The sequence below is a fragment of the Scyliorhinus canicula genome, chromosome 9 (assembly GCF_902713615.1).
Source record: "Scyliorhinus canicula chromosome 9, sScyCan1.1, whole genome shotgun sequence".
Lineage (NCBI taxonomy): Eukaryota > Metazoa > Chordata > Chondrichthyes > Carcharhiniformes > Scyliorhinidae > Scyliorhinus > Scyliorhinus canicula.
Window position 1 is genome coordinate 120,270,580 of NC_052154.1, and position 22,371 is coordinate 120,292,950.

Consider the following 22,371-nt stretch of genomic DNA (forward strand, 5'->3'; position numbering starts at 1 on the left):
ACTCCCTGCAAGATAATTGCAAAAACATACCATCAGACGTTTAATTCAGAACGCAAATAATCATAAAGAGTCCGACAACTGGCCTCAGTGCCTTTCAGATAGAGAGAGGCAGGAGGAACCCCACCTACTGCTATCCAGTGATTCCAAATGGAAAATGGTGATGTGAAAGTATCAAGTGAGGACCACAATCTGGTAAGCTGTGGTATCACGACAGTGAAATAGCCCTCCGGCAGCCAAAGGGAAGAATGGCTCCTTTTTAAAAAAATAAATTTAGAGTACCCAATTCATTTTTTTCCAATTAAGGGGCAATTTAGCATGGCCAATCCACCTACTCTGCACATCTTTGGGTTGTGGGGGTGAAACCCACGCAAACACGCGGAGATTGTGCAAACTCCACATGGACAGTAACCCAGAGCCGGGATCGAACCTGAGACTTCAGCGCCATGAGGCAGCAATGCTAACCACTGCGCCACCGTGCTACCCCAAGAATGGCTTCTTAAGTGAGGTACTGGTGGGCGACTAACACCAGTAAATATGCAGCCCAAAGGCAATCAGTACCTTTAGGATAGGAGGAGAAGGAAATTTAAGATAATTAGTTTAACGGTTAAAAAATATTAAAACACCTTTGTTTTTCAATAATGTCAGGACACCCAAATTGAATGCGACTGATTTTTTTTAAAAATCCTGTTAAGATTGAATAAGATAATGCCTCTTGTTAAAGAAGTAGAAAGAGCAACTTGGAAGGAGAGAACTCGGTGCTCATACAGAAACACCCCTCACAGTTATTTTTGGGACTGTGGTTATCAGATACAAATTAAACTGGATTTTATTGCACCAATTACCTTGTGCCAGGCCACCTTCAACTAGCAGGTAGGGAAGGTGAAAATTCCAACCATGCTTATACATATAAATAGGTTGCACAGTGAATATACAAGACTCATGTGTTTACAGCCAGACTGGGGGTGTCTAAGAATGGGCTGGCTATACACTATTATTGGCACAGCAGTCAGTAGCAGGTCTGCATATCTTAAATTAGTCTTGATATATAGCTTGAAAATCTCATGTGGAGAAAATAGAGGGATTCGTATCCCCAATTGAATCAAAATGCAAAGTTGCATTAGTTCAGAATATAAATAGAATTTGATTCATTAAAAAGGTTTCCCATTCTTCATGTGAATTGTTTATCAATGACATGGCATTGAGTCGAGAACGTGCCATGTGTCCAAAGCATCGTAAATTATCTGCCGCAGTTTAATTATTTGTTGAAAGAAGGGAGGAACTTGCATTACATGGCATCTTAAATCATTTCATTGCCAATTAAACTCTTTTATAGTGGTAATGGTTAGAAGGTAGGGAAATACTTTTAAAAAGTAACTACTATCTGTTTATTTAATTGTGGTTGTACGCTGAAGTATCTGATTAATTTTGGGGAGCAGGGGAGCACAGTGGTTAGCACTATTGCCTCACAGCGCCAGAGACCAGGGCTCAATTATGGCCTTGAGTGACTGTGTTGAGTTTGCACTTTCTCCTCCTGTCTGTGTGGGGGTGAAACCCACGCAAACACGGGGAGATTGTGCAAACTCCACATGGACAGTAACCCAGAGCCGGGATCGAACCTGGGACTTCAGTGCCATGAGGCAGCAATGCTAACCACTGCGCCACCGTGCTACCCCAAGAATGGCTTCTTAAGTGAGGTACTGGAGGGCGACTAACACCAGTAAATATGCAGCCCAAAGGCAATCAGTACCTTTAGGATAGGAGGAAAAGGACATTTAAGATAATTAGTTTAAAGGTTAAAAAATATTAAAACACCTTTGTTTTTCAATAATTTTCAATAACGCCCAAATTGAATGCGACTGATTTTTTTAAAAAATCCTGTTAAGATTGAATAAGATAATGCCTCTTGTTAAAGAAGTAGAAAGAGCAACTTGGAAGGAGAGAACTCGGTGCTCATACAGAAACACCCCTCACAGTTATTTTTGGGACTGTGGTTATCAGATACAAATTAAACTGGATTTTATTGCACCAATTACCTTGTGCCAGGCCACCTTCAACTAGCAGGTAGGGAAGGTGAAAATTCCAACCATGCTTATACATATAAATAGGTTGCACAGTGAATATACAAGACTCATGTGTTTACAGCCAGACTGGGGGTGTCTAAGAATGGGCTGGCTATACACTGTTATTGGCACAGCAGTCAGTAGCAGGCCTGCATATCTTAAATTAGTCTTGATATATAGCTTGAAAATCTCATGTGGAGAAAATAGAGGGAATCGTATCCCCAATTGAATCAAAATGCAAAGTTGCATTAGTTCAGAATATAAATAGAATTTGATTCATTAAAAAGGTTTCCCATTCTTCATGTGAATTGTTTATCAATGACATGGCATTGAGTCGAGAACGTGCCATGTGTCCAAAGCATCGTAAATTATCTGCCGCAGTTTAATTATTTGTTGAAAGAAGGGAGGAACTTGCATTACATGGCATCTTAAATCATTTCATTGCCAATTAAACTCTTTTATAGTGGTAATGGTTAGAAGGTAGGGAAATACTTTTAAAAAGTAACTACTATCTGTTTATTTAATTGTGGTTGTACGCTGAAGTATCTGATTAATTTTGGGGAGCAGGGGAGCACAGTGGTTAGCACTATTGCCTCACAGCGCCAGAGACCAGGGCTCAATTATGGCCTTGAGTGACTGTGTTGAGTTTGCACTTTCTCCCCCTGTCTGTGTGGGTTTCTTCCAGGTGCTCTAGTTTCCTCCCACAGTCCAATGATGTGCAGGTTAGGTGGATTGGCCATGCTAAATTTCCCCTTAGTGTCCAAAGGTTGAGTGGTGTTACAGGGATGGGGTGGGAGACTAAGAACATAAGAACATAAGAACATAAGAACATAAGAACTAGGAGCAGGAGTAGGCCATCTGGCCCCTCGAGCCTGCTCCGCCATTCAATGAGATCATGGCTGATCTTTTGTGGACTCAGCTCCACTTTCCGGCCCGAACACCATAACCCTTAATCCCTTTATTCTTCAAAAAACTATCTATCTTTACCTTAAAAACATGTAATGAAGGAGCCTCAACTGCTTCACTGGGCAAGGAATTCCATAGATTCACAACCCTTTGGGTGAAGAAGTTCCTCCTAAACTCAGTTCTAAATCTACTTCCCCTTATTTTGAGGCTATGCCCCCTAGTTCTGCTGTCACCCGCCAGTGGAAACAACCTGCCCGCATCTATCCTATCTATTCCCTTCATAATTTTAAATGTTTCTATAAGATCCCCCCTCATCCTTCTAAATTCCAACGAGTACAGTCCCAGTCTACTCAACCTCTCCTCATAATCCAACCCCTTCAGCTCTGGGATTAACCTAGTGAATCTCCTCTGCACACCCTCCAGCGCCAGTACGTCCTTTCTCAAGTAAGGAGACCAAAACTGAACACAATACTCCAGGTGTGGCCGCACTAACACCTTATACAATTGCAACATAACCTCCCTAGTCTTAAACTCCATCCCTCTAGCAATGAAGGACAAAATTCCATTTGCCTTCTTAATCACCTGTTGCACTTGTAAACCAACCTTCTGTGACTCATGCACTAGCACACCCAAGTCTCTCTGAACAGCGGCATGCTTTAATATTTTATCGTTTAAATAATAATCCCGTTTGCTGTTATTTCTACCAAAATGGATAACCTCACATTTGTCAACATTGTATTCCATCTGCCAGACCTGAGCCCATTCACTTAACCTATCCAAATCCCTCTGCAGACTTCCAGTATCCTCTGCACTTTTCGCTTTACCACTCATCTTAGTGTCATCTGCAAACTTGGACACATTGCCCTTGGTCCCCAACTCCAAATCATCAATGTAAATTGTGAACAATTGTGGGCCCAACACGGATCCCTGAGGGACACCACTAGCTACTGATTGCCAACCAGAGAAACACCCATTTATCCCAACTCTTTGCTTTCTATTAATTAACCAATCCTCTATCCATGCTACTACTTTACCCTTAATGCCATGCATCTTTATCTTATGCAGCAACCTTTTGTGTGGCACCTTGTCAAAGGCTTTCTGGAAATCCAGATATACCACATCCATCGGCTCCCCGTTATCTACTGCACTGGTAATGTCCTCAAAATATTCCACTAAATTAGTTAGGCACGACCTGCCTTTTACGAACCCATGCTGCGTCTGCCCAATGGGACAATTTCTATCCAGATGCCTCGCAATTTCTTCCTTGATGATAGATTCCAGCATCTTCCCTATTACCGAAGTTAAACTCACTGGCCTATAATTTCCTGCTTTCTGCCTACCTCCTTTTTTAAACAGTGGCGTCACGTTTGCTAGTTTCCAATCCACCGGGACCACCCCAGTGTCTAGTGAATTTCGGTAAATTATCACTAGTGCATCTGCAATTTCCCTAGCCATCTCTTTTAGCACTCTGGGATGCATTCCATCAGGGCCAGGAGACTTGTCTACCTTTAGCCCCATTAGCTTGCCCATCACTCCCTCCTTAGTGATAACAATCGTCTCAAGGTCCTCACCTGTCATAGCCTCATTTCTATCAGTCACTGGCATGTTATTTGTGTCTTCCACTGTGAAGACCGACCCAAAAAACCTGTTCAGTTCCTCAGCCATTTCCTCATTTCCCATTATTAAAACTCCCTTCTCATCCTCTAAAGGACCAATATTTACCTTAGCCACTCTTTTTTGTCTTATATATTTGTAAAAACTTTTACTGTCTGTTTTTATATTCTGAGCAAGTTTACTCTCATACTCTATCTTACTCTTCTTTATAGCTTTTTTAGTAGCTTTCTGTTGCCCCCTAAAGATTTCCCAGTCCTCTAATCTCCCAGCAATCTTTGCCACTTTATATGCTTTTTCCTTCAACTTGATACTCTCCCTTATTTCCTTAGATATCCACGGTCGATTTTCCCTCTTTCTTCCGTCCTTCCTTTTTGTTGGTATAAACCTTTGCTGAGCACTGTGAAAAATCGCTTGGAAGGTTCTCCACTGTTCCTCAACTGTTCCACCATAAAGTCTTAGCTCCCAGTCTACCTTAGCTAGTTCTTCTCTCATCCCCTTGTAATCTCCTTTGTTTAAACACAAAACACTAGTATTTGATTTTACTTTCTCACCCTCCATCTGTATTTTAAATTCCACCATATTGTGATCGCTCCTTCCGAGAGGATCCCTAACTATGAGATCATGAATCAATCCTGTCTCATTACACAGGACAAGATCTAGGACCGCTTGTTCCCTCGTAGGTTCCATTACATACTGTTCTAGGAAACTATCGCGGATACATTCTATAAACTCCTCCTCACGGTTGCCTTGACCGACCTGGTTAAACCAATCGACATGTAGATTAAAATCCCCCATGATAACTGCCGTACCATTTCTACATGCATCAGTTATTTCTTTGTTTATTGCCTGCCCCACCATCTCGTTACTATTTGGTGGCCGATAGACTACTCCTATCAGTGACTTTTTCGCCTTACTATTCCTGATTTCCACCCAAATGGATTCAACCTTATCTAAGGTGCCCTTTCTTTTCTTTTTCTTTTTTAAAATAAATTTAGAGTACCAATTAATTTTTTCCATTTAAGGAGCAATTTCAAGTGGCCAATCCACCTACCCTACATGCAAACACAGGGAGATTGTGCAAATTCCACAGGGACAGTGATCCAGAGCCGGGATCGAACCTGGGACCTCACCGCCGTGAGGAGGCAATACTAACCACTGTGCCACCGTGCTGCCCCTCTAAGGTTCTCTTTCAAAGAGTTGGTGTGGACTCGATGGACCAAATGGCCTCCTTCTGCACTGTTGGCATTCTATGATTCTATTACATAATGAAATAAAATTCTCAAGTGGCTTGAGTGTATTTTCTTTGTATGTAAATGTTTTCTTATGGTGTAAGAGGTTGATTTTGACACTATAGCTAACTAATGGTAATGAATCAGTCATTCATTTTACTTTGTCCTTATTTGTATTTCCAAAAATGCCAGTGGAAATAAAAGAATTGTAACCAGAAGAGAAAATGCTGGAAAATCTAAGCAGGTCTGGCAGCATCTGTAGGCAGAGAAAAGAGCTGACGTTTTCAGTCCAGATGATCTTTTGACAAAGGGTGCTCTTTTCTCTCCCTACAGATGCTGCCAGACCTGCTGAGATTTTCCAGCATTTTCTCTTTTGGTTTCACATTCCAGCATCCGCAATAATTTGCTTGTAACATAATTATAAAGCAGGCAGCCGTAGCCATGTTTTACATGACCATGCAAAGTCAAGATCTAACCTTTTCACAAAAACCCTTTGGTCAAACAAATATTCTGAAGAATAATGCCATTGGGCATTGCAGTTGGTGTCTTTAATATTTTTGTTTAAACTGCTGGTGCCAATGATGCAACTGGCTTTATTGCATCTGCAGCTACCTCTTCAGAGTAATCCTTATCCCCCCAGCAGCCACCCACAGAGCCTGGATGTCGGCCTGAAGAGGTATGGCACCTGGGACTGCAGAGCAGAACTGCAAGTTGGGCTTGGTGTGGTCACAGACCAGCTGGACATTCTTTAAGTTGGAACCTTTTCTGTTCAGGAATCTGGTTGGCTGGTCATTAGGTGCCTTACGGGATATTTGAGTGCAACTGATGTCGCCCGAGAGAATACATCAATGGCAGCAAATCCCAAAGTATTTTGTTCCTGTGCAGGCCTGTCTGTACAAACATGAATTTAACATCAGGCTCTCCAGAATAGAGCACCTGTGACCTGCCTGACAACGTGATGAACTGCTCACTGCGAGATGCCACATGGTCGATGCTTTGAACAAACCGGGAGCATAACAATACAGGCCAACAGTAACAGCGGGGCACTGCCATGGGGTCTGCGAGGCATCAGTCACTGTGGCCCAAAGAGCAGGTATCTGTGACCATCTATACGGATGTGCCAGCTTCCTCTGGCACAGGCGCTCTGCCATTTGCAAGTATCTGACTCGGAACCATACAAGCTACATATTGGCTAGCGCCTTCTTTCCCTTGTAGCCCCTCTCAGTGCTCCTCTGTCTTTCTCTCTGCAGGGAGGATGTCTCTGCTGAAGCTCTTCCAATCTCAGAGCATGCTGCTCCCAATTCCCCTCTCTCGGCTGGAAACCATCTGTTCACCAGGGCTTCCTCTGCCAACCCATTGCCCAGATGATACCAGCAGCCTTACCCCATTCTCAGGAATCATACCTTTCACTGTTGACGAACTACAAGCCTCTCAGCACCGACAATGGAAACTCTGAGCCACACCAGGGTCCCAGGTTCGATTCCCGGCTTAGATCACTGTGTGTGCGGAGTCTGCATGTTCTCCCCGTGTCTACCTGGGTTTTCTCCAGGTGCTCCGGTTTCCTCCCACAAGTCCTGAAAGACGTGCTTGTTAGGTAATTTGGACATTCTGAATTCTCACTCTGTGCACCCAAACAGGCGCTGGAACGTTGCAACTAGAGGCTTTTCACAGTAACTTAATTGCAGTGTTAATGTAAGCCTACTTGTAATAAAGATTATTATAATTATTATTTTAACCAGTGAACTCATTAACCCTGAAAGCTTCACGAGGCATGCATGCCCACTGCACCCTGATGTGTCGCAGACACTGGCTAATCCTCCTGTCCCACAATTCAAAATTCAAAACTCGTCCTTTGATGCCTCTTAATGAGCCCATCAATGAGCTCTGTTCTTTGAAAATCTCATCATGTTCCAGAGGAACGGGGATCCAGTGCTGCTTCCAGGGATCAATTTTTGAATTTCCATTCCCGAACATCTGCCATTTGAGAAACCAGCCTCAAGTTTTTTCCTGGCAGGTTGTGAGGTTTTAAATGCAAACACGAAATGAGATGTCTGATGGAGATCTCTGTAATGGGGGGGGGGGGGGGGGGGTCTCTGGTGGGGGTCTCTATAATGGGGGGTCTCTGGTGGAGGTCTCCATAATAGGGGTCTCTGGTAGCTGTCTCTGAAATGGGGATCTCTGATGAGGGTCTCTGGTAGGAGTCCTTCTTATGGGGGGTCTTTGGTGGTAGTCTCTGTAAAGGGGTGTCTCTGTAATGGGGGCTCCCTGGGGGGGGCTTTCTTATGGATGGGGGAAAGGGCTCATGTGCGGGGAGGGTGATCGGGTCATACTAGTACTGTGGCAGGGAGGGTGAGTAACCCAAAGAATCCTGTATTGCGGCAGGGGGCCAACTGTCCGACTCTCTATCGGGCAGCCCGCTCAAAATTGTGGGCCGACAGCGGGATTTGCATTAGAATCCCTTGTAATCCCAGCTATGCATAAATTTGTATGGCAAGGGATAGTGAATCACTAGATTCTTGTGCAAATCTATGGCGATTCAGCTCCACTGAGAGAACATTGGCGTGATTCTCTGATCCTGAGGCTAGGTTTTGACGTAATCGGAACACGGCCTCAGGATCAGCAATTCTGGTCCCTACAGGGGGCCAGCACGGCACTGGAGTGGCCCACGCCGCTCCAGCTGCTGATCCTGACGTCAACTGGGGGCATGCGCAGTGGCACGGAAGAAAGGATGCCCCCAGCCCAAGAGGCCAGCCCGCCGATCGGTGTGCCCTGATCGCGGACCAGGCCACAACAGAGGCCCCCCTGGGGTCGATCGCCCCTCCCCCCACCACAGGCTTCCCCCGGACCCTTCCACGGTGAGGTCCCGCCGGCTGAGAGCAGGTGTGAATGGCGCCGGCGGGACTCTGGTTTTTGCGACGGCCGCTCGGACCATCCCGGGCCGAGAATCGGCGGTGGGGCCACGTGGAGCGACCCCCGACCAGCGCTGCGCCGACCACGCCGGTGCTAATGGCACTGATTCTGCACTCTGCGGAGAATCACGTCCTGGCGCCAGGCGGCGTGGCGCGATTTGCGCCGGTCCCAGGGATTCTCCGGCCCGACCCTGGGCTGAGAGAATCCCACCCATAGTCTCCCAAATGGTGAATTCAGCCCAGTATCTCCCAGACCCTTTCGCACCTAGATGGACAAGAGTAACTGGTGTATGTCAACACCACTACCTCCAAGTTCCCCTTCATCACTCACCGTTCTGAGTTGAACATGTATTCCCATTCCTTCATTGGTGCTGGGTCATAATCCTGGAACTCCTGACCTAACAGCACTGAGGGGCATGTTTACTAGACAGACTGCAGGTGTTCAAGAAGAAGGCGTGCTAGCACCTTCACAAGGGCATTAAATGCTGGACTTGCTGGCAATGCCCATATTCCCGGAATACATTTTAAGAAGGGCTTTCTATTTCAAGGATTTATTTTGTTGAAAGTGAAGGTCAAGCAGACATTTGATTTTCTTTTATTAATCTCACTAGTTTATCTTACTGAAAACTTAATTGGAAATGTTTCCAATCTTTCTCATTCTGGTCCAATCAAGATTCATGTGGTGAGGGATTGCCAAAATGTGAGATTGTAGCATATTACTAGTTGATTTCAAAATGTAGTGTCCCTTGCAGTGTTATGGTCCTAATACTGTTTATAAAGTAAAAACCAATAGCTAGTTCCATATTATTAATCATTGTGTAATAACAGATAAGATAGTTTACATAGCAATAAAGTCATGCATTATGTCTTTGAGGCTATGGTTCTTCTGACCTTCGCACTGAGGCATAATAGAGTGCAAAGGTTGTGGACTTGTGTATAAAAATCGCTGCTTTATATTTGGTGGTATTCTTTTCACAATTATTAGAAGTGGAGGAAACAAATATGCTATGATTGGGCTCTATATTTTATCTAAACTGTAACTGACAATGGCAGCGAAGAATTTGAAAGGCAGAGTTTTTGAGGCATAAATATTATTGTAACATCCAACATACCAGTAATGTCACTTTAAGAATGACCTGGGATTATTATATCATGTATATATATGTTATTAAACTAAATATGTTACCACAGGCTGCTCTTGCCTTTGAGAGCTGGCAGGGGGTGATTTAACCTGAAGGTCATCAATCCTCAGGTGAGGGGCAAGGCTGAGAAAGCAGGGCCTGCACGAATAACCTCAGCCAGTACAGGAACTGAATCCATGTTGTTGGCATTGGCCTGCATCACAAACCACCCGTCCAGTCAACTGAGTTAACCAACCCTGATTGTTACACTAACAGCTTAACTGAAACATATAATCAGTATGAACATGATCAAATGCATTGTGGAGGAAATGCTGAACAGGATGTAGTAGAAATATTTAGGGCGAGATCTTCTGGCTGTTCACGCCTGCAGGCTCTTCCAGTCCCGCTGATGGCGCACCTCCGCTGCGGGTTTCCTGACAGAGTGAGGTGAATTCAATGGGAAATCCTATTGACAGCGGCAGGCCCAGTAGATTGTGCCACCAGCCAATGGCAGACTGCCTCTAGCCACACATGTCTATAGAGAACTTATTCTGACAAAAGAAATTCACCAAGAACATAAAGAATGTTGATTTAGTTTATAGTACTCCCAATTCTGAGTCAGAAGATTGTGAATTCACTGCAGAGCCTTCAGCACATAATCTAGGCTGACACTCCAAAGCATTGCTGAGGGAGTGCTGCACTATGGGAGATCCCTTGGGGATGAGACGTTAAATGGAGGCCTCATCTATCGTCTCATGTGAGCAAATGGCTTGATTTTGTAGAAGAGCAGTGAGTTCTCCATGTTGTCCCAGTCAACGTTTATCCTTCAACCAATACCTAAAGGAAGACAGATAGCCTAGTTACACATCTCATTGATGTGTACAAATTGGCTGCCATGTTTCACTCTCTCTGCAGCGGGGAGTTGCCCTGTTAAAAATCCTTTTCAATCAGATAGAGCTGAGGGTAAATGAAGGGACATTGCGATGGAAAAGCAGAGGAGGTTCAACAAGAAGAATTCCCGTTTCACTCCCATTAAATAGAACACTAAAGACGAATAAAAGAAATCCGCGAAAAACAAATAAATGCCGGTTGTGGAAGCGACAGAGATTCTGCCTGAGGCCAAATCAAGGGACACTTGACACCAGGGACCACCAACACAAACCAAGAATGAAATAAAACAGTGACTGCACTTCAAATGTATCTGATAAGTAGTTTGGGGCATTATGGAGGTGCTTTATAAATGAAAATTCCTTCTAAACAGCTTGTGTGTTTACTAATTTAAGCAGCTTGGGACGTTGGTTATTGTTCGTGACTACTTTTACTTGACCATGTTTGCTTATAGGAGCATGTGAGCAAATACATTATGATAATGTCTGAAATAGAAACCAAACCAACAGATTTTAAACAGCTTATCAGCAATGTGACCTCACCTTCCCTCTTGTGAGTTAATAACGTCTGTGCTCATTGTTCAAGGTGCCTTATTCAAATTTTTAGAACCCATACACTTGTCAATCTCGAAATGGCAAACAACAAAACAAAACATCAACAAAATTACGAGTTCAGCTATTAAACCTAAGGACCAGTTGGACTCCCTGCTCTGATTCTTTGTAATACAATATTACAATAATTCAGTATTATTCTCTGTAAGTACCTGTATTTCATTAGAGACAGACTCCCACAATCACATGGTGTGATGGGTCACACACTCAATGACCAACTCTACTGAGTCTCTGACCTCAGCTGTGGCCATGTGGAGGCTTATCTGCCTTCTCACCCACCAAACCAGATGAACCAGAAGGAGGTAAAGATGGAGAAACTGTGGGCGAAATTCTCCCCCCCCCCACGACGGGTGGGAGAATAGCGGGAGGGCCTTCCCGACTTTTTTGACGCCCTCCCGCTATTCTCCCCCCCCCCGCCGAAATCCCGACACGAATCGCTGCCGCCGTTTTTTTACGGCCGGCAGCGATTCACAGCTGTTAGAAGGGCCGAAGTCCCAGCCCTTTACGACCTTTTTACGAACGGCAAACACACCTGGTCCTGCCATTCGTAAAAACGTCGTGACCACCTGGAAAAAAATAACCATGGCACCGATTGGCACGGCAGTACCACGGCCGTGCCAAGGGTGCCATGGGCCCGCGATCGGTGCCCACCGATCGCGGGCAGCGGGCCCGATGCCCGCGCACTATTTGTCCTTCCGCCGCCCCGCAGTATCAATACGCGGGGCGGCTGAGGGGCAACCCGGACCGCGCATGCGCGGGTTTCGCGCAAAAACGCGATGCCGTCACCCGCGCATGCGCGGGTGGAGTCTTCCCACCTGCGCATGCGCGGCTGACGTCATATGACGCGTCAGCCGGCGCTAAGTCCGACAAGCGGGCTTAACGATTTTCGTTAAGCCCGACTTGTCGGGGCCTCCGACGTCGGGCTGCTAGCCCCGACGGGGGACCAGAATCGGTCCCCCGTCGGGAAGGGGCGCGATGCCGTAAAACCCGCCCGGGTTTTACGGCAGTTTGACGATTTCTCCCGTTTTGGGAGAATTTCGCCCATTATGTTTGAGAATTAAAGTGATCATTAATTGACCAATGGAAAGGAAAAAGAACTAGAATCTCCATACTGGTTCAAAAGGAGTAATCCTTGCGCTGCTAAAAAGAAACATAAACTTCGCACACATAGATAAGTAACCCTTACCATGCCGAATAATCAGAAAACTTGTGCACATACAGTGAATGGTTACAGCAGCACTTCCCAAACTATGTTCTGCAGAACCTTGAGGTTCTGTAGGAGCCATCCAGGGGTTCCATGGCAGTTCTGGCCATGGTAAATAATTTTTTAAAATATGTCCTTGCAGAGTGTCCAATCGGAGGTGGTTTTCACACTGTTTTGGCTACTGATAGATGTACTAGTCAGCCTATCAGCCGCCAATGTACTGAGAAGCCAGCCTCTGATTGGACAAACTGAGAATTGCAGCAGAGTGAGTATTCAAAGTCCACCACAGAGCAATTAAGTCACCTCGAACAAACAAGGAGCTTAGGATCCTTCAATTGACAGAACATAAATCCCTTTTACATACTCAATTGAAACTGTGGCCACAAACTGTAACAAGAGAAAGAGAGACTTTGCAACAGATAACGAATAAAACCTATTAAGTAACTTTCTGTTATATTTCTATATATTTGGGAACTCTTGACCCCTGAGAGATAACAAAATGAAGTCACTTTTAGAATGAACTATTGGATGCAATTCTCCGGAAAAATTCTCCGGTGGCGAGCAGTTATTGCCGTGAGCTTTCTGTCGCTCGGCCCAGAGGGTAAGCCACAAGATAGCTAATGCTGCCTGGGATGAAGTGGTTACAGCCATAAGCTCGGGTAGAATTGACCAGCAGTGCAGGAAGAAGGTCAACGATCTACACGGGGCAGCACGAGTAAGTAGACACCAACGTCCACTTCTCCGTCCCTAGGGAGCATCCACCCTTCAACTCCCCATGTGACCCCCAGCCCTAATGTAGCCACCTAAGATGGACACTGGGCTACAAAATGGAGAACTGCTAAGGCTGCAGGGAGAAAACAGTCTTAACAAGGACAAGCAGTTTGCAGAAGGCTAATTAGCATTCTGCACGTACAAAAACCAGTTTATGGCCAGGTGCAGAATCTCAGCTAAAGGTGTAAATGGCAACAACGATTTGCATAGTAATGAGGTGATCCAGATCTAGGCCCACACAATAGAAACATTTAGGTTTGAATGGATACTTTGAGTGGACGCCCAGACGAAACGGCACCTTAAGTATCCATCACAAAGCACCATAGAGACCGCCCCACCCATCGAAAAGAGACCCTCAGATTGGGGGGTTTGGAAAATATCGATTGGAAGAAGGTCCAATCGATACACGACAGGTAGAGAACCGCCCCGAAAAGGCACGGACTTTGGGGGACCTATAAAAGTAGACCCCGCACATGGTCCTGTCTGTTGTCTTGGCTCCGGCTTCCTGCTGTCTTCATCGCTTGCTGATACATCGCATCCTGACTCCAGTTCCATCACCAGCCGTTGAGCCACCAGCCATCGAACTGTAAGTTTCACCACAACGATCGCTACGTGAGCCAGACTTGCTAGACCCTGACGACCTTAACACTTTGAGAGTTGCAGACCAAGAACGGGACGAAGGCCTCGCTCCCTGACCTTGCCTGTTCCTGTTTTAGATAAGTATTTTAGTCGTTTAGTTTAGAAGTAACTTAGTCTCTTTAGCGTATGCATGTGTATTTATTATATTGGTTATAATAAATATCAATCGTTTGAACTTACTAATCGGTGTACAGATTTATTACTTTGAACCTGACCTTGATATACTTGTGAGGTGTCTAAATACGGCACCTGGCGACTCCGAGCATAATTACATACACAGAGCTGTAGTAGTGTTAAGCACACGGCCTTTAAACGGAGGTGTGTTAATACACTCCAATAAAACGCGTAATACACTCAAGTAAAACACTTTCTTCCCTCCTCACTCACAACTCCCCTCAACCCTGCCTCACACCTCCTCACCCACCACTGTGAACCACGCGTGTGGCTAATGATGCCCTCTCTGTGTCCCCACAGGAAAAGCTCTGCCTCAATCGGTGGGAGGTGTCCCGGACTAGTGGTGGGGTGCCGGAAATTAAAATCCTCACCTCCTTCGAGGAGCAGGGCCTGGAGGTGAATGTGAGAAAGAGGAAAGTGAGTGTGTATATGGTGTGTTAAGAGAGAGTTGAGCACGTTGGTGTATGCGTGTGTGTATATGTGAGAGAGAGCGAGAGCGTGTGTGTACATCTCTGATATGAGAATCCAGCTCCCCAGCAGCACCTCTCACATTAAACAAATTTGTGAGCAATAGAAGCAGCTTCACTCCTCCCATTAGAAATAGCAAAACTAATGTAAGACTTAAATACTTTTTAATTACAATCATTGTATACATACAAGAAATAGGAAAGACTTCTAAATTTTTTTTTATATGTTCATACCTATTGTGGAAAAACAATATTTTTTTGGTTCAACTCTTAAACACAATAAGAATGTTTCTCATCTTACCCTTGGGATGGCAAAAAGGTTCCATGGCTGGAAAAGTTTGGGAAATCCTGGCTTAGAGCATCTGACAGGAGATGTGATATTTTCTTATTCACTGATAGGATGTGGGCCTTGCTGGCATGACAAGCATCCATTGTCCATCACTAATTATTCTGAAGAAGTGGTGATGAGCTGCCGTCTTGGTCTACTGCAGTCTGTGTGCTGTAGGTACTGCACGGTGCTGTTAGGTAGAACAGTTCAGGATTTTGACTGAATAACAACGTCTTTTCATATCAAGGTGGTGCATGACTTGGAGAGGAGTTTGCAGTTTGTAACGTTCATGTAAGCCTGTTGTTCTTGCCTTTCAAGGTGAAAGAGGTTGCACGTTTGAGAGATGTTCTCAAAGAAGCTTAAGTTGGTGTTGTACATCTTGTAGTTAGACCAGATTTTAACATGTTGAAGCCCTTAGCTATATTAAGCTTCAGAGATTGCACACAAATCCTTTACTATTCTCACAGAACGTAAAGTGAATATATAAATATGAAAGCTTTATAGTTGCATAGATACAAAGGCTAAGGTACAAAGAAAAATGATAATCTAACCAAGACACGTCTAACAAAATACCAGTTTGCATTATATCATACTTTCAAATCAAAATACGTTCATGAATGTTAATTATTATACATGAAAATGTTTTATCAACACTAACAGAAAAGGTGTTGATAAAAATCAGTAGCTTACTAAATAGAAGTAGTTATACAACATGCAATGTGTCTGTATCTACGTCACATTGAAGTTAAACATTTAAAATATTTTCTTTCATGATTTTTGGAGAGCAAAGTCATAGATGATGTCCTCAAATGATAAGCTAGGAATTTTATTGCATGATGCTTCAGGCCAATAGCTGTCCTTGCAACTTCATTCTTGATGTTTTTCAGTTGTGAAAATGACCTTTCCCCTGAGCAGTTTGTTAATTAGATTCAAAGATAGCTGCAATGTTGTTCCTGGAGAATGTCAACTGAATCTTATCTTAGATGATGACTTAATACAGGTCCAGGTGGCTTAAATGTCCTTTACCTGCAACATTTTCCTTAATATAAGTATGGAATTTCTTTATTTCTCCAATGAAGTTAACATAAACATCTTCAGGATAGTCTCTTATCAGAGGTTTTGGACTTTCTCAAAGCCATTTTTCTGAGGCATCTAAATCCACCCAAAACTAAAAATTGTTTGCAAACTTTTCTTTTTGATTACTCATTTCTTCGTGATGGTTTCAAATGCTCCATCTTAAGGATAAAAGTCTTTACCCAAAATGTGTCTCTTGGAGAAAGTATTTCATAAGCATTAGGTGCATCACCATCATTGACTTTTTTTTTTCTAATCCTTTTCTATTTTGTGGTGCTCGAGACAATACACTGGAGACTTCAAGTAGCAATTAAAAGGGGGTTTATTAACAGTGGACAAAGTCAACTACATACAGGCACAGAGCAATGCTGCAAATGCCTTGACTCTCCAGCTCCAGGGCCCACACTGCCTGAAACCCCTACTCCCAGCAACCAATGCTTTCTCCTGATTACCTGGGGTTCACACGATTGCTCCTGAGCTGTTCACGTGGACTGCAAATCCTTCCCCCTTAACCGGGCAGCGCTACCATATCCCTCCCCCCTTAAGTCCCTCATTATGTTTTACAAAGTAAATTATATACAAGTGCTATATCCAAGGTCAAGAGACGTAAGGGAAAAGTGTTCATCACACGGTCAGTGTGTCTGGCGGGGGGGGGGGGGGGGGGGGGGGGGGGGGGGGGCCTTTGAGTCTTTGGGGACCTCCTTTGTTCCCCAGCCGGCAATATCGTCTCTGAGGTAGTTTTGTTATCTGCAGAAGATGACAGTTCAGGTGACTCTTCTGTAGGGCTGCTTGCCTCATTAGCTCCCACTTTACTGTTGGCAAAGCTGACACTAAAATTCCTGACTCCCACACTCTAATACAACCTTAGGAGGACTGGCGCCTGTAGTTGGGCTTATCTGGTTTGTGTTATGATACCCTGGGCTAGTGCACCATCAATTCCAGCCCCACAAACCCCAAAGTTCCAACACAAGTGAATAAGCCAATAATTTGTATAATGTTTCTGAGATCATTGGCCCTTGACGGCTCCAATGGTTTACAGGCATCAGATTTGTAAGCGAAACACAACAGCTGTTTATTTATCACAAAAATAGAGATAATACATGCAATAATTATAGAAAAATGGCCGTCTTACTCTCTACCCAAATACACACGAGACAGACACATACACAGAGGGGGGGGGGGGGGGGTAAAAATAATAAGAGGAGTAATATTGAATGAGTGTCCTTGCTTTGGATGGTAAGTTATTGCAGCAGGCTGTCTGCCCAGGATGCGGAATAATTCGAACCACCAATTGAATCGCTAATGAGAGTCTTCTGATAGCGGCATTCAGTCAGAACTCCAAGCTGTAAGATTCCTTCATAGCCTCAGGCCTGTACAATTCTCATTTGTTTCCAACGCCATCAGAATGACCAACAACCTTTCTGAGGCAAGAAAAGAGTTCCCTATACAAGACTTTAAAAGGGTTTTTAAACTACTAACCCTGCTTTCAGCCGGTGGCCATTTTCTTTGTCTCCCCTCAAACCCAGTTCTCAGCCTGGGTTTTACTCTTACTTGGTTTCCAGGCTCACTAGAATGCCCCCCAGCTTTATTGAGGAGAAAAATTCTCCAACCGGCTGTTTGAGAGAAGTTTACCCTTTCAGGGAGAGAGAAACTCACAAGAGCTTCCTTCAGCTTTGAGTTCAAAATAAAAACTAGAAACTGGAAACACAGTGGAAGGAACATTCCAAAGAAAAACCTGACCAATCAGCATGATCCATTGTTAAGGCCTAGAAATCAGAAAGAATCCATTGGCCGACAGCCAAGTCCATCAAGATGTGTCATCAGTGATGTCAGACGAAGCATCACATCCTGCTGGAGGTTCTTTTCTTTTAAATTTAAGGTGAGGTTCATCTTAAAGCCAGAGGTCCCATTAACTGTCAGGTACAGAAATTGAAATAGCCAAGAGAACAGAAATTAAAAGGAAAAACAAGGAATAAACTGGGATTTACAAGAGGATCCTTACATCTGGAATGGGGGTTACAGTCCCTTGGCTCTCACATGGTTGACAGGCTTCCACACTGTCTTGCCATTGCCATTTACTACATAAAATACAAGTCCTGATTGGGACATGATTCAACCAGCTAACCAGAGTGGGTCCAGGTGAAAGTCTGAACTAGAACCAGGCAACCACCTGGAATGTTCTGTCATCGTTTTGTGAAATGTTTTTTCTAGTTTTTAAGATTTTCTAGTAGGCCTGACGTGCCTTCACCCTCCCTGCCAAATTTGGAAATGTCAAATCCATTCTAAGGCAATATCCCATCAGCAATTCAGCCGGCGTGACCTCTGTGGTGGCATGGAGGCGGGGGGGGGGTTCATGTTGTCGGACAGTCGGATGTTGGCCAGCCGATGACACAAGGGCTGGTCTGATTACTTCCTCAGAGCATTTTTAGACATCTGCATGGCCCTTTCCACCAACCCATTGGATGCAGGATGATATGGGGCTGTCCTGGTATTCCGGATTCCATTTGACTGAACAAAGCATTGGAAATCATCCTCGGTAAAAGGGGTCCCATTATTGGACACAGTGACTTCTGGTAGGCCGTGTATGGCAAATATCCGGCGTAAGACGTCCACCATAGCCACTAGGGTCGTGGCTTCCATGTTTTGAATGGATAGCAATTTGTGATGGCCATCTACCAAGACAAGAAATGCCCTTCATTGTTGATGTGTACTCTGGTCGATGGGTGACCCAGCCACTCCCAGGGATGGACATTAGCTGAAGGAGGTAACGATTGTTCAGTTTGGCAGGGACTGAACTGACGTACATTTCCTCAGTGGCCTTATCATTTCCCGGCCACTAGATATAACTGTGAGCCAGCATCTTCACCTTTGTTTTGCTCAGATGGATGCTGTGTAATTCTCTCTGTATAAGAGAGGTTACCTCACTGGGAGTGGACCCAAAATATTATTCCATCCTTGCAGGTTAGTTCATCGCTACAGGTTAAATCGGGCCTCAACTGTTCAGACTTCTCGTAGTACAACCCTGTTTGTATCATCTATTTCACCAATATGGGATCTCATTGAGTCCAATTCTATATATGTCTGGACAACATCGACAATGTGTCCAAGAGGTTCAGCGTCAAGATTATTTCCTGGGGTACAGGCAGTGACGTCACCTGCTTTAGCAAGTGGAGTCGCCTCAACGCATCCATGCTAGAGATTTGAGTGACAGGTTTGCGCTGGAAGGTGTAGCTGAATGCCACAAGGCCCAACGCTTCATCCTGGCAAAGGGAATCATGGGTGGGTATTGGCTTGTCCTCCCTCAAAAGACTGAATAGCAGCTTATGGTTAGTTATTATGATAAATCACCGCCCATAAACATACTGCGGAACTTTTTATCGACACTCCCTCCTTTTCGATTTTGGTGTAATTTCACTCTGCTTCTGAGTTGGTCTTCGAGGCCAAGGCAATTGGCCGTTCTGATCCTTCCTCGAACTTATGGCGTAGAACTGCCTTTATTCCGTATGGCGAAGTGCCACATATGAGAACAATTGGCTTTCCCAGGTCAATATGGACTGAAAGGTTTGAAGATTACAGAGATTGTTCTGCCAAGTGGAAAACTTCCTCTTGCTGCTCCTTCCTTTGCAAAGCTGTTGTTTCCTTAATAACTGGTGTAGTAGAACCACTGTTGTGGCCAGGTTTGGAATTAACCTGCCATAATAGTTCACCAATCCCAGGAAAGACTTCAACTCAGCTACATTTCTGGGTGCTGGGACATCTCATTGGCTTTTGACATGTTCTTTGAGGGAGTGTAGACCTGTGGCATCCACTCGGAACCCAAGTACATGACTTCTTTGGCTTAGAAGGTACATTTCTCACATTTAAGGCAGACCCCCGTACCTCTGAACCTCTTCAATACCTCTTCCAAACTTGACATGTGATTCCAGTGACTGAAATATCGTCTGGGTAGGCCATCATTTTTGGGATACCCTGAAGGAAGTTTTCCATCGTATCCTGAAAAATAGCGTAGGCTGATGACGTGCCAAAATGTCACCTCTGAAATAGGCTTTTATATGTTGATCGTGGTGAACTTTGGGACTCCTCATTTAATTCCAACTGCAGGTACGTACGGCTGAGGTGCAGCTTGGAGCAGGTGAGGATTCCTGCCAGCTTGGTGTAGAGTTCCTCAATTCAGGAGATCGGGTACTTATTCATCTGGGCAACCCAGTTGATAGTGAGTTTATAGTCCCCACATATCCTTCTTGATTGTTCTGACTATAGCACGGGGACTATGTGGGGTTGCTGACTTGGAGAATTGCACTAGTTTAATTATACCCAGTTCCTTCAATCACAGTAGTTCAACTTCAACCTGTTGATGCAGAGCGTAAGGAATTGGTCTGGCCCTAAAAAATGTAGTTGTCAAGGCTGGACCGTCATGAATTTTGTACGTCACATTCTTGATCCGATTTTTTTTTTAGAGAAATACAGCACAGAACAGGCCCTTCGGCCCACGATGTTGCGCCGAACTTTTGTCCTATGTTAATCATAGAATTTTGGACAATTTTTCATGGCCAATCCACCCAACCTTTGGACATCTTTGGACTGTGGGAGGAAACCGGAGTACCCGGAGGAAACCCACGCAGTCACGGGGAGGATGTGCAGACTCCACACAGACAGTGACCCAAGTCGAAATCGAACTTGGGACCCTGGAGCTGTGAAGCAATTGTGCTATCCACAATGCTACCGTGCTGCCCTTAAGAAGTTAACCTACACTCCATTATTCTACCCTAATCCAAGTACCTATCCAATAGCCGCTTGAAGGTCCCTAACTTTTCCGACTCAACTACTACCACAGGCAGTGCATTCCATGCCCCCACTACTCTCTGGGTAAAGAACCTACCTCTGACATCCCCTCTATATCTTCCACCATTTATCTTAAATTTATGTCCCCTTGTAATAGTGTGTTCCACCCGGGGAAAAAGTCTCTGACTGTCTACTCTATCTATTCCCCTGATCATCTTATAAACCTCTATCAAGTCGCCCCTCATCCTTCTCCGTTCTAATGAGAAAAGGCCTAGCTCCCTCAACCTTTCCTCGTATGACCTACTCTCCATTCCAGGCAACATCCTGGTAAATCTCCTTTGCACCTTTTCCAAAGCTTCCACATCCTTCCTAAAATGAGGTGACCAGAACTGCACACAGTACTCCAAATGTGGCCTGACCAAGGTTTTGTACAGCTGCATCATCACCTCACGGCTCTTAAATTCAATCCCTCTGCTAATGAACGCTAGCACACCATAGGCCTTCTTCACAGCTCTATCCACTTGAGTGGCAACTTTCAAAGAACTATGAACATAGACCCCAAGATCTCTCTGCTCCTCCACATTGCCAAGAACCCTACCATTAACCCTGTATTCCGCATTCAGATTTGTCCTTCCAAAATGGACAACCTCACACTTGTCAGGGTTAAACTCCATCTGCCACTTCTCAGCCCAGCTCTGTGGATGTCTCTTTGAAGCCGACAACAGCCCTCCTCACTATCCACAACTCCACCAATCTTCGTATCATCTGCAAATTTACTGACCCACCCTTCAACTCCCTCATCCAAGTCGTTAATGAAAATCACAAACAGCAGAGGACCCAGAACTGATCTCTGCGGTACGCCACTGATAACTGGGCTCCAGGCTGAATATTTGCCATCCACCACCACTCTCTGTCTTCTATCGGTTAGCCAGTTTGTTATCCAACTGGCCAAATTTCCCACTATCCCATGCCTCCTTACTTTCTGCATAAGCCTACAATGGGGAACCTTATCAAATGCCTTACTAAAATCCATGTACACTACATCCACTGCTTTACCTTCATCCACATGCTTGGTCACCTCCTCAAAGAATTCAATAAGACTTGTAAGGCAAGACCTACCCCTCACAAATCCGTGCTGACTATCCCTAATCAAGCAATGCCTTTCCAGATGCTCAGAAATCCTATTCCTCAGTACCCTTTCCATTACTTTGCCTACCGCCGAAGTAAGACTAACTGGCCTGTAATTCCCAGGGTTATCCCTATTCCCTTTTTTGAACAGGGGCACGACATTCGCCACTCTCCAATCCTCTGGTACCACCCCTGTTGACAGCGAGGACGAAAAGATCATTGCCAACGGCTCTGCAATTTCATTTCTTGCTTCCCATAGAATCCTTGGATATATCCCGTCAGGCCCGGGGGACTTGTCTATCCTCAAGTTTTTCAAAACGCGCAACACATCTTCCTTCCTGACAAGTATCTCCTCAAGCTTATCAGTCTGCTTCACGCTGTCCTCTCCAACAATATGGCCCCTCTCGTTTGTAAATACTGAAGAAAAATACTTGTTCAAGACCTCTCCTATCTCTTCAGACTCAAT